The sequence below is a fragment of the Cetorhinus maximus genome, chromosome 4, assembly GCF_964194155.1.
Source record: "Cetorhinus maximus chromosome 4, sCetMax3.hap1.1, whole genome shotgun sequence".
Lineage (NCBI taxonomy): Eukaryota > Metazoa > Chordata > Chondrichthyes > Lamniformes > Cetorhinidae > Cetorhinus > Cetorhinus maximus.
The window spans coordinates 73,875,725-73,885,357 of NC_135882.1; the positions used below are offsets into that span (position 1 = coordinate 73,875,725).

A 9,633-nucleotide genomic window follows, 5' to 3' on the forward strand; every position below is an offset into this window, starting at 1 on the left:
TATCTGGTGGAGTTTAGAAGAGTGAAGTTGATTTTATTGAAACATATAAGATCCTGAGGGGGCTTGACAGGGTGGATGCTGAGAGGATGTTTCCCCTTCTGGGGGAGACTAGAACTAGGTGGCAGAGTTTAAAAATAAGGGGATCTCCCATTTAAGATGGAGATGAGGAGATTTTTTTTTCTCTCAAAGGCTTGTTCGTGGAATTCTCTTCCCCAGAAAGCAGTGGAGGCAGGGTCATTAAATATTTTTAAGGCCGAGTTAGACAGATTCTTGATTGACAAGGGAGTCAAAGGATCTAGGGCAGTGGTTCCCAAATTCTTCGCGAAATGCTTCAGAGAGTTTGTGGGAAAAATCCCATAATAGCATAAGTGTTTGTGCCCAAAATTACGGGAAAATGATGGCTGTCGGTTTGGCGCTCACCAAATGACTGGGGCCTGGGCTCTTGCGGGCAGGGGGGGGGGGGGGACGCGCTCATCGACCATCCTGAATGACAGACTACTCAGCCACTGTCCAAAGGAGCTAATCAGGTATGTAGACAGATTACTTGGCCAATGATTGCTGCTGTTCAGACAACAGCAATCATTGGCCCAGTAGAACGCGCCTTGTCTCAATCCTCGTGACTGGACTTGGAGTTGGAGAGCCGTCTGTGGTTGGGTGTGCCATGTCTTCTGCTTGGGCTTTGGAGTCGTGTGCTGCCTGTGCCTGTAGAAGTGGAGCTTTTAGGTAAGTACCTACAATTCAGTTTCACTCCCCAGCTGGCTGCATTCCCCCTCGCTCCTCCCCCACCATCATCTGGAAACCTTTGCTTCTTCAACAATGTTTTCTGTGGCCTTGGCCTGGGCCTTTCCCCTCCTGACCCCTTCTGTGAAGGAGGACTTAGGGGTTTAGAGATGAGGTTGGGAGGGGAAGGGCCCTGGGCCATAAACAGACACCATGTCTGTGGCCCAAGACCCTTCCCCTCCTGATCTTTTCTGAGTCTTGAAGTTGTCCCCAAATCCAGTCCCTCGATAATGGGTTTGTGGGCCAAGGCCCTTAACTCTTCTTTCAGATCTCTTCTCTTGAATCTCCCCCAGTTCCTCGACGCAAGGAAGGACTGGGGAAGAACTTTTGCCCATCAGAATGGTAAGGTGCTGCTTCTCTTGCTGGTAGAAAATCGAAGATGCCTTCATTGCATCTCTGTAGACATGTGTCCTCATGCCCAATATTAAAGGCTCCATTAAGTGGTGACTGGTGACATAATCTGGCCAGAATGGAAATGATTGGGCCATTCCCCCATCAATCACACCTGGAGTCTAGCAATTCTGTAAGTAACTAGGTTTGATTTTGTGCATCTAATTTGTATTAGGTAGCTATCCTTCACTTATTACATTTTGCTAAATAATAAATTTCTAAGATCACTGCTTTAAAATTTATACTCAGGCAAGGAAAAAGATGCCTGGAAAAAGTTTATTTTTAGGAGGGGGTTCATGAAATTTGGCATTTTCATGAAAAGGGTTCGCTGGATGTTAAAATGTTTGGGAACCACTGATCTAAAGGGTAGGCAGGAAAGTAGAGTTCAAGAAGGCAGCTCACTCCCACCTTCTCAAGAGCAACTAGGATTGGGCAATAAATGCTGGCCCAGCCAGTAAGGCCCACATCCCATGAGTCAATAAAAAAAAGTAGAGTTGAGGCCACATCAGATCAGTCATGATCTTATCAAATGGCGGAGCAGGCTTGAGTGGCCAAATGACCTACTCCTCCTAATTTGTATGTTTGCATGCATGAAAGAAGTAAGTAGCAAATATTTGTAGAGCATGCCAATTAATCAGGAAATTACTCTGAAAAACATATTCTACACAAAACATAAATAAAACTCTATTTTCCTGAAATCAAGCCTGATAATTTAGTCAAGAAATTTTGTACTCCTATATTCTGCTTAAAATTGCAAGTGAAATTCTACACCAACACCAAGAAAGAATTGACCTTAAGTTGTACTATGTATGTATATTCCAGCTTCACTCCATTTGATATCAAGAAATGACTAAGTACACCTGAGAGCAATGGAAAGCTTTAACCATGGCTAATTTTTCTCTATGCTGGAGATATTAAAGTTAATGTAGCGTCCTTACCAAAACATACATACATGGGGCAGTTATCTACCATTTCCTACCAATATCCAGACATAGACATCCTTATGAGGATATTTGTTAAATAATTTAAAATGCCTTTAAGATTTCTGTAGGATCACTATCCACATACTCTACACAGCACAAAAAGGTTATTCTTTACTATGTATTCTCAGAAGCTGCCTTTACAGTTTAAGACTGAAAAGAACAAATGCTTTATACTAGTAAGATGGGTGAGTAATATGCAAGGAACATTAGCAGCTTAAATGTAAACAAAACCGGGCAGGAGAACATAGGAAAGGGTAAAGTAAGGAGGCCATTAATGGCAAGAGATTAAGGGAATGAAGTTCCTACGATGTGTAGGAATAACCCAATATGTAAAAAGCCCAACAGATTCAATATTGGGTCTAGTAATGGGAAATGAACCAGAGAAGCAGGAGAACATCTAGGCAATAGTGACCAAAATATAATACTTATGTTCTTCTCTATCATAAAGTGCATGATGAAAACTAAATTAATAGATTGAAAAAAAAACTGATTTTGAGAGCCTGAGAATAGAATGAGAAAATAAAATGGGCAACAATATTGGCAAGCAACGATTTAGAACAGCAATGTGAAACATTTAAAACCGTGATCAGAGTGCAAAACAAGTATATTCCGCTAAAAGAAAAGAACAAACTAAACACTATTGAGACTCCATGGATGAATAAAGAAATAATTGAAAAATTGAGGCTTTAAGAGTCGTACATAAAAGAGTGCATGAGAAAAGAAAATACAAAGATTAGGAGAGGAATAAAAAAAATAATTAAGAAGGGAAAGAGGAACTATGAAATTAAGTTGTCAAGGAGCATTATACAGAATAGTAAAATATTTTACAGGCACAGGAATAAAAATGGAAAACTGTGATGGAAATAGGACCACTGAGGGATAGACAAGATAATACCACGGGTAACAATGGAGAGATAGCAGAAATATTAATAATTATTTCATTTTGGTGTTTACCAGGGAGATAGAACAGGTTGACATGACATTGAAAGATGAGATAAGCAATGAGATAAGTGCATTTAAAATAATAAAACAATGTATTGAATAAACCAATCAAATTCAAAGAGGCTTAAGACCCTGGTCGGATGGATTGCATCCACCTATTTTTTAAAAATCTGGGATGATATAGCTCAGACTTGGAGTCCTTTTTGGAGTGTTCCGGGTGCAGGGGAATTGCCCATTGGAAGTTGTAGTGCTAGAAGACTGGCAGAGGACTAATCAAATTCCTATATTTTAGAAGGGGGACAGTACAGGCTCATCACTGGTAGGAAACATAACAGAATCTTTACTAAAGGAGAGAATGGAAGAACATCTAGAAACAAAAATATAATAATGAATAGTCAGCATGATTTTAAAAAGGGAAAATTGCTTGAATATTTTGAGGAGGTAACATGGAAAGAAGACATGGTAATGCAGAAGCTGTAATTTATCCAGACTTTCAAAAGGCTTTCAATAAGGCGTCCCATAATAAACAAATGAATAAGGTCAGAGAATGTGGAGTCAGGAGACAAATGGCACAACGAATTGCTAGCAGGCAGAGTGGCAGAAAGCGGAAAGCGCTGTTCCACACACATCAATACTGGGACTACTGAGGCACACAATTTACATTAACAATTTGGACTTTGGAATCAAGAATACAATTTCTAAATTTGTGGATGACGCCAAATTGAGGAGGATTGTCAATATGTGGAAGACTGCAATAAATTACAGAAAGACATTAATAAACATGCAGAATGGGCAAATACTTGGCAAATGAAGCTCAACACAGATAAATCTGAGTCAATATATTTTGGTAGAAAGAATAGGGAGGTCATTACTTGGAAGGTGCAAGTCTAGGTGAGGTAAAGGATCTCACAGTACAAATGCATCAATCATTAAAAATTGCACCACAGGTTTGCAAGCCCAAAAAAAAACCAACAGCACTAAGCTTTATTTCTACAGGAATGGATTGAAATGTATGGAAATTATGCTAAACCTGTATCGAACATTGCTTAAAACATACTTAGTGTATTGCTTTCCATATTATAAAAAGGATATAGAAGCACTGAAGAGGGTGCAAAGCAGATTTATTTACAAGGTGAGACCAAAAATACTTAAATATACACATCAGGAGAAAATTAAAGGCTGGGTCTATTTTCCCTTGAAGAAAAGAGGTGGAGTGGTTTAAGACTAGTGGAACTTAAAATTATGAAACATTCTAATAGAGTCAATAAAGAAATAATTTTCTTCTAGGGGGGATAAAGCATAACCAGAGGCCATCAATATAAGACAGTCACAAAGAAATTCAATTGAGAATTCAGAGGAAACTTCTTCACCCAAAGAATGGCAAGAAACGAACTCGATAACACGGAGTGGTTGAAGCAAATAGTATAGATATATTTAAGGGGAAGTTGAACAAGCATATGAAGGAGAAGGGAATAGAGGGGTACGATGATAGATTTGGATGAGGAAGTTCCAGTGAAGTATAAACGCTGGCATGGACTGATTGGGCCAAATGGCCTGTTCCTGAGCCATATATCCTATGTTAATATTTCACAAGCTTTACTGCTATTTTGACAATTGTGCCTTAATCGCAAAACCATTTATTGGAATTGCATTCAAGGGTCAAATAGCAGTTTGATATCAGGTGATCAAAGAAACCAATTCAATGTGAACATCAATTTTCCAGTGAAGGGCCCAACTTACAATGAAAACTTGAATAGCATTTCACGCAGCAATTAAAGATATGTTAAGACATGAGCAGTCTTGTTAACCATAGTTATCTAACCACCTTTTTAATCTCCCAAATATGGCTCCCTCAGCAAAGAACTTTTCGAACTCACTTTTCAAATGATTCCAAAGACGAAGACTTTATAAATATGGTCTACCTGGTTAATTAGGTTATTACCATTTATTTTCCCAAAAAAGAACATACCACATGAAGACATTTAATATGTTCTACATATGTAAAAAGTTTTGCAATATGTCACAACTACATTGACATTAAACACCTATCCTTATCCTTATGAGCTTTCATCATTTCCTGAAGCGATGTTCTTGATACTCTATCATCGCTTTCATAATTCATTTTTTAATAAAAGGGGAACTGGTCCCTTTATTAAAAAAAACTTCCAACTCTAAAAGAAACTTTTAATTAATTTAATGAGATGTGTTTTTGTCTCAAATGTTAAAAATTGTTATAATTAGTGCTATTGAGTGATCCCATTCAATTCTGTGGTACTTGTATGTTGACATTGGGTTTGAAATTGATCCTGGGACTCTCATCATTAATAGCCATTTTAAACTATTGGATTGTCTTAACACTCAATTTAAATTTTATAACAAAAACAGACCCTCTTAGTTCCCTCTCTCAGCTTGCCTAAGGCATAAGAAATTGCAAAAAAAATGTTGAAGAAAAATATTAAAAATACGAAGCCAAAGCAAGATGTGATCACATCCCAAAGTCCTTTTATAGTCTATAATTAAACTGGCTACAGAAAGTTCAGGCTACTTACAATTGTACACATATATGTTCTCAATAGAAATAATCTCATGTAATTTATAGTCAATTCAACCCCAGCATGACATTTCATTTTTCCACCATCAAAATTGTAAGAACATATTGGACAAAACAACAGCTTGGCAAATTACATGAATGATTACAATGTAATTTGGAGGTACATAAATAGTCACCATAATTAAATGAAAAGAGTAATACAATGAAATTAAAGCATTACTTGACTTCTCAGATATATATGTGCATTGATTATTGTAGTACAAGGGTCCGGCATATATTGGGTTAATGTGGAACTGAGTACAGTGCTGCCTGCAGTGATGTAAGAGAGAACACAGCTCGCACCCAAGGGGTCTGTCTAGCATTGGACAGAGCCCTGTGCACAAGCATGGAGGCAACGGCTCCAAGATTGGACCCTTTACTGTATATATGTACATAGCTTTGTAGTTAATAAATAAATAGTTAACCTAATTAAGACTACAAAGACTTCAATAAAACCTACCAAATGGTATCTAACACCCTACAAACAGTTATCAATAAAATTTTTCTTGTGCCAACTTGAAATCATCTTCAAAATGTTGGTACATTCTACACCAATACACCCTCAAATAATACTGGAAAACATTTACATTAAAAATAAACAAGTCACAAAATGTAACTATAGGCTGCTCCAGTGGCCCAGCAAATTTATCCAATAAATAAATGATAAACAGACTAGAGAGTCCTGAGTTTAATTCCCACTTTGCTGTAAGTTAGTTGATCCCAGTATGGCAAATTAGTTAGAGATGCTACAGTTGGCCTCAGTACCACAGGGAAAAGCAAAATCAACGAGCGTCCCCACTCCTGATTATGATTTAATCATTCTTCCTAGAAAATGCATGTGTCCAGGTTGGATAAGGATAGAATCGAGCTGTGATGCACTGCATTCGAACACACATCATTTAGGCCCACGTAAAATTTCAAGCAGGGAAAGACACAGTAGAGTTACCAATGACAATTTAAGAGAAAAAAAAATATTGACAAAAGAAAAGCAAAATTTCATTGAAAACTCCACACCTGCCTCCCTCGGCTTTTGGGAATAGAACGTTTGTGAGTGCGATCAAACATTAGAAAAGACAGTTATGATTTATCTGTAAAAATTTTGATATTATTTTATCACATTATATCAGTGTCTCTTGGAGACTCACCAGACCGAACACCTCCACCACAAGGCCACTCTGATGATTAAATGCAACCCAAATGCATTCCAAAGCAGCCCCACAATATTTTGACAGGTCTGGAAACATAGAGTTGAGTCAAATTACAGGAAAGGGTGTTTTTCTTAGCATTTATTGAAAATGGATTGTGCAACATTATGATGACCATGACAGGTAGTATTTTGGTAAACTAAATACATCTTAAGGTATTGGTATTTGCATTCCCATACTTATAAGCAAAGATTGGCGCATATCAGAATAGGTCCTGAACAAACAAATGGACCAAGCCACAATTCTAAAAAAACCAGTCTTCAGAATCAGTCCTACCTCCTTGATCAGCTGAAGCGAAGCACAGAATTAAACCTATCGTGGGAATATGCAGCCGATTTCTGCCAAGTTTTTGAATCAGATGCAGAGATAGGTTGCAGCTTCACACCACACAACACTGGATGAATTCACCAATTTGCCGACGTTTGCTTTATCACAAGGAAGGTTCTGCTCTATGGGATAAACAATAACTGAACTGATCTCAGCAGGTCAAGAACAGCCTGCAAAATATTTGCTTTCAACGGTCACCAATATATACACTACTTGATTACACGCAAATTTAAAAGGGATTTGAAGTAGGTGGTATTCGCCCTCCTGACTTTGGACCCGACCTTACAGCAGCTCGGCACTTGCCGGTCGGGCCTAATGGTCCTCGGGCTTGCCGCAGAGAGGCAGCCGCCTGACCTCCCCGTTCAGGGACTCACCTGAGCGCAGGCCGCCGGTGACGTAACTGAGCTGTGAGCGGTTTGCCGTCCGCGCGGGGACAAATACATCGCCGCATCCCGGAGCGAGCGTCATTTCCCCGGCGGCTCGGTTACTGGAAGGAAGGAAGGCGAAGGAGGGTGTCTCGCACTTTACACCGGGGCAGGCCTTTTCTGATCTTCAGAACCCGCACTCGCTCGAGTTTAAGGGTTATCACGGGGTTGCTAAAAAAAAATAAACCAGGTCCCCGGGCTACGACCACTGTACCAGAGTGAATTAACCGCACAAAAGTCAGCCTTTGTCGTCCATTTCTCCCATTTCACTGCAGAGTAACTGGGCGGCGGCTGGCTGGCTGCGGCGACTTTCTGCTATTTTCCGATCAATCGCGTCTAATTTCGGGTTTAATTTCTGCCTCTTTTGTAAAAAGACTTCAGAAATGCAGTATAAAATGGAACAAAACTACGGACATAATATTAGCTGATCATCAACAGAATGTATAATTTGTGTTCATTTCATCACAAATGATTATGGGGTATTCTCTCATATACTTTTAGCAGAGGAACGACTTCTTAACCAGTTTCACTTACTGGAAATGAAAGTTAATTAAATTGCCTAAGTATGCTTCATCTTTGATTGATTAGTATTAGCTGTTTTTTTTATAGATTCTTCCATGGGATGTGAGTGTTGCTGGAAAGTCTAGCATTTGTGTCCTTGACGGACCATTTCCGTTAAGTTAATCAGGTTGCTTTGGGTATGGAGTCACATGTAGGGCAGAATAGGTAAGAATGGCAGGTGGGTTTTTAAACAATTAAATTCCATCAGCTACCATGGTGGGATTTAAGTCCATGTCCCTAGAGCATTATCATGGGCCTCTAGGTTACTAGTCCAGAGACATTACCACTAGGCCACTGCCTTTCCCTTAAGGGGATAACTGTTTCCTAATGTAAAAAAATGCAGAAGCACACCAGTAAAATATATCTTGCTATGGGTTACTTCACTTTTTTTCATGTAACTTTGGTCTCTGTCTAGGTAAGAACCCCCTTGCCAAACAAGTAAACTGACATAAACAAAAATAGCTGGAAAAACTCAGCAGGTCTGACAGCATCTGCGGAGAGGAATACAGTTAACGTTTCGAGTCCATATGACTCTTCATCAGAACTAAGGAAATATAGAAAGGAGGTGAAATATAAGCTGGTTGAGGGGGGTGGGACAGGTAGAGCTGGAAAGAGGGCCAGTGATAGGTGGAGGCAAAGAAGAGATTGCCAAAGATGTAATAGACAAAAGGACAAAGGGGTGTTGACGGTGGTGATATTATCTAAGGAATGTGCTAATGGTGACATTAAGGGTAGAAAGCAGGACAAGCAAGTGACAGCTGGCCGTATTGGGGATGGGGATGGGGTGGGGGGAAGGGATCGAAATAGGCTGAAAGGTGGAGATAAAACGATAGATCGAAATAAATTTAAAAATAGGTGGGAAAAGAAAAATATATTTAAAAAATTATAAATTATTGGAAAAAGGATTGGAAAGGGGATGGGGACGGAGGAGAGAGTTCATGATCTAAAGTTGTTGAACTCAATGTTAAGTCCAGAAGGCTGTAAAGTGCCTAGTCGGAAGATGAGGTGCTGTTCCTCCAGTTTACGTTGAGCTTCACTGGAACATTGCAGCAGGCCAAGGACGGACATGTGGGCATGAGAGCAGGGTGGTGTGTTGAAATGGCAAGCGACAGAGAGGTCTGGGTCATGCTTGCGGACAGACCGAAGGTGTTCCGCAAAGCGGTCACCCAGTCTTGTTTGGTCTCTCCAATGTAGAGGAGACCGCATTGGGAACAGCGAATGCAGTAGACTAAATTGAGGGAAGTGCAAGTGAAGTGCTGCTTCACTTGAAAGGAGTGTTTGGGCCCTTGGACGGTGAGGAGGGTGGAAGTAAAGGGGCAAGTGTTGCACCTTCTGCGGTTGCATGGGAAGGTGCCGTGGGAGGGTGTTAAGGTGTAGGTGGTGATGGAGGAGTGGACCAAGGTGTCCCGGAGGGAACGATCCCTGCGGAA

At 39.9% G+C, this 9,633-nt stretch overlaps 1 protein-coding gene across 3 annotated transcripts in view; it reads right to left on the reverse strand.

The window, feature by feature from the left end:
* The window catches only part of LOC144679688 (ATP-binding cassette sub-family C member 9-like), a 311,571-nt gene extending 303,601 nt beyond the window's left edge, over positions 1–7,970 (reverse strand). Inside the window, exons 1-2 of one of the 3 annotated variants that reach the window (XM_078540317.1) lie at positions 7,592–7,970; positions 7,167–7,339 (exon numbers count right to left, since the gene is read on the reverse strand). The gene's annotated coding sequence lies outside the window, so the exon portion shown is untranslated. Of the gene's footprint in view, positions 1–6,830; positions 6,928–7,166; positions 7,340–7,591 lie in introns of those variants that run through there. The other 2 variants (XM_078540318.1, XM_078540319.1) reach the window with 2 other exon arrangements.
* Between the last annotated feature and the right edge of the window lie 1,663 nt (positions 7,971–9,633).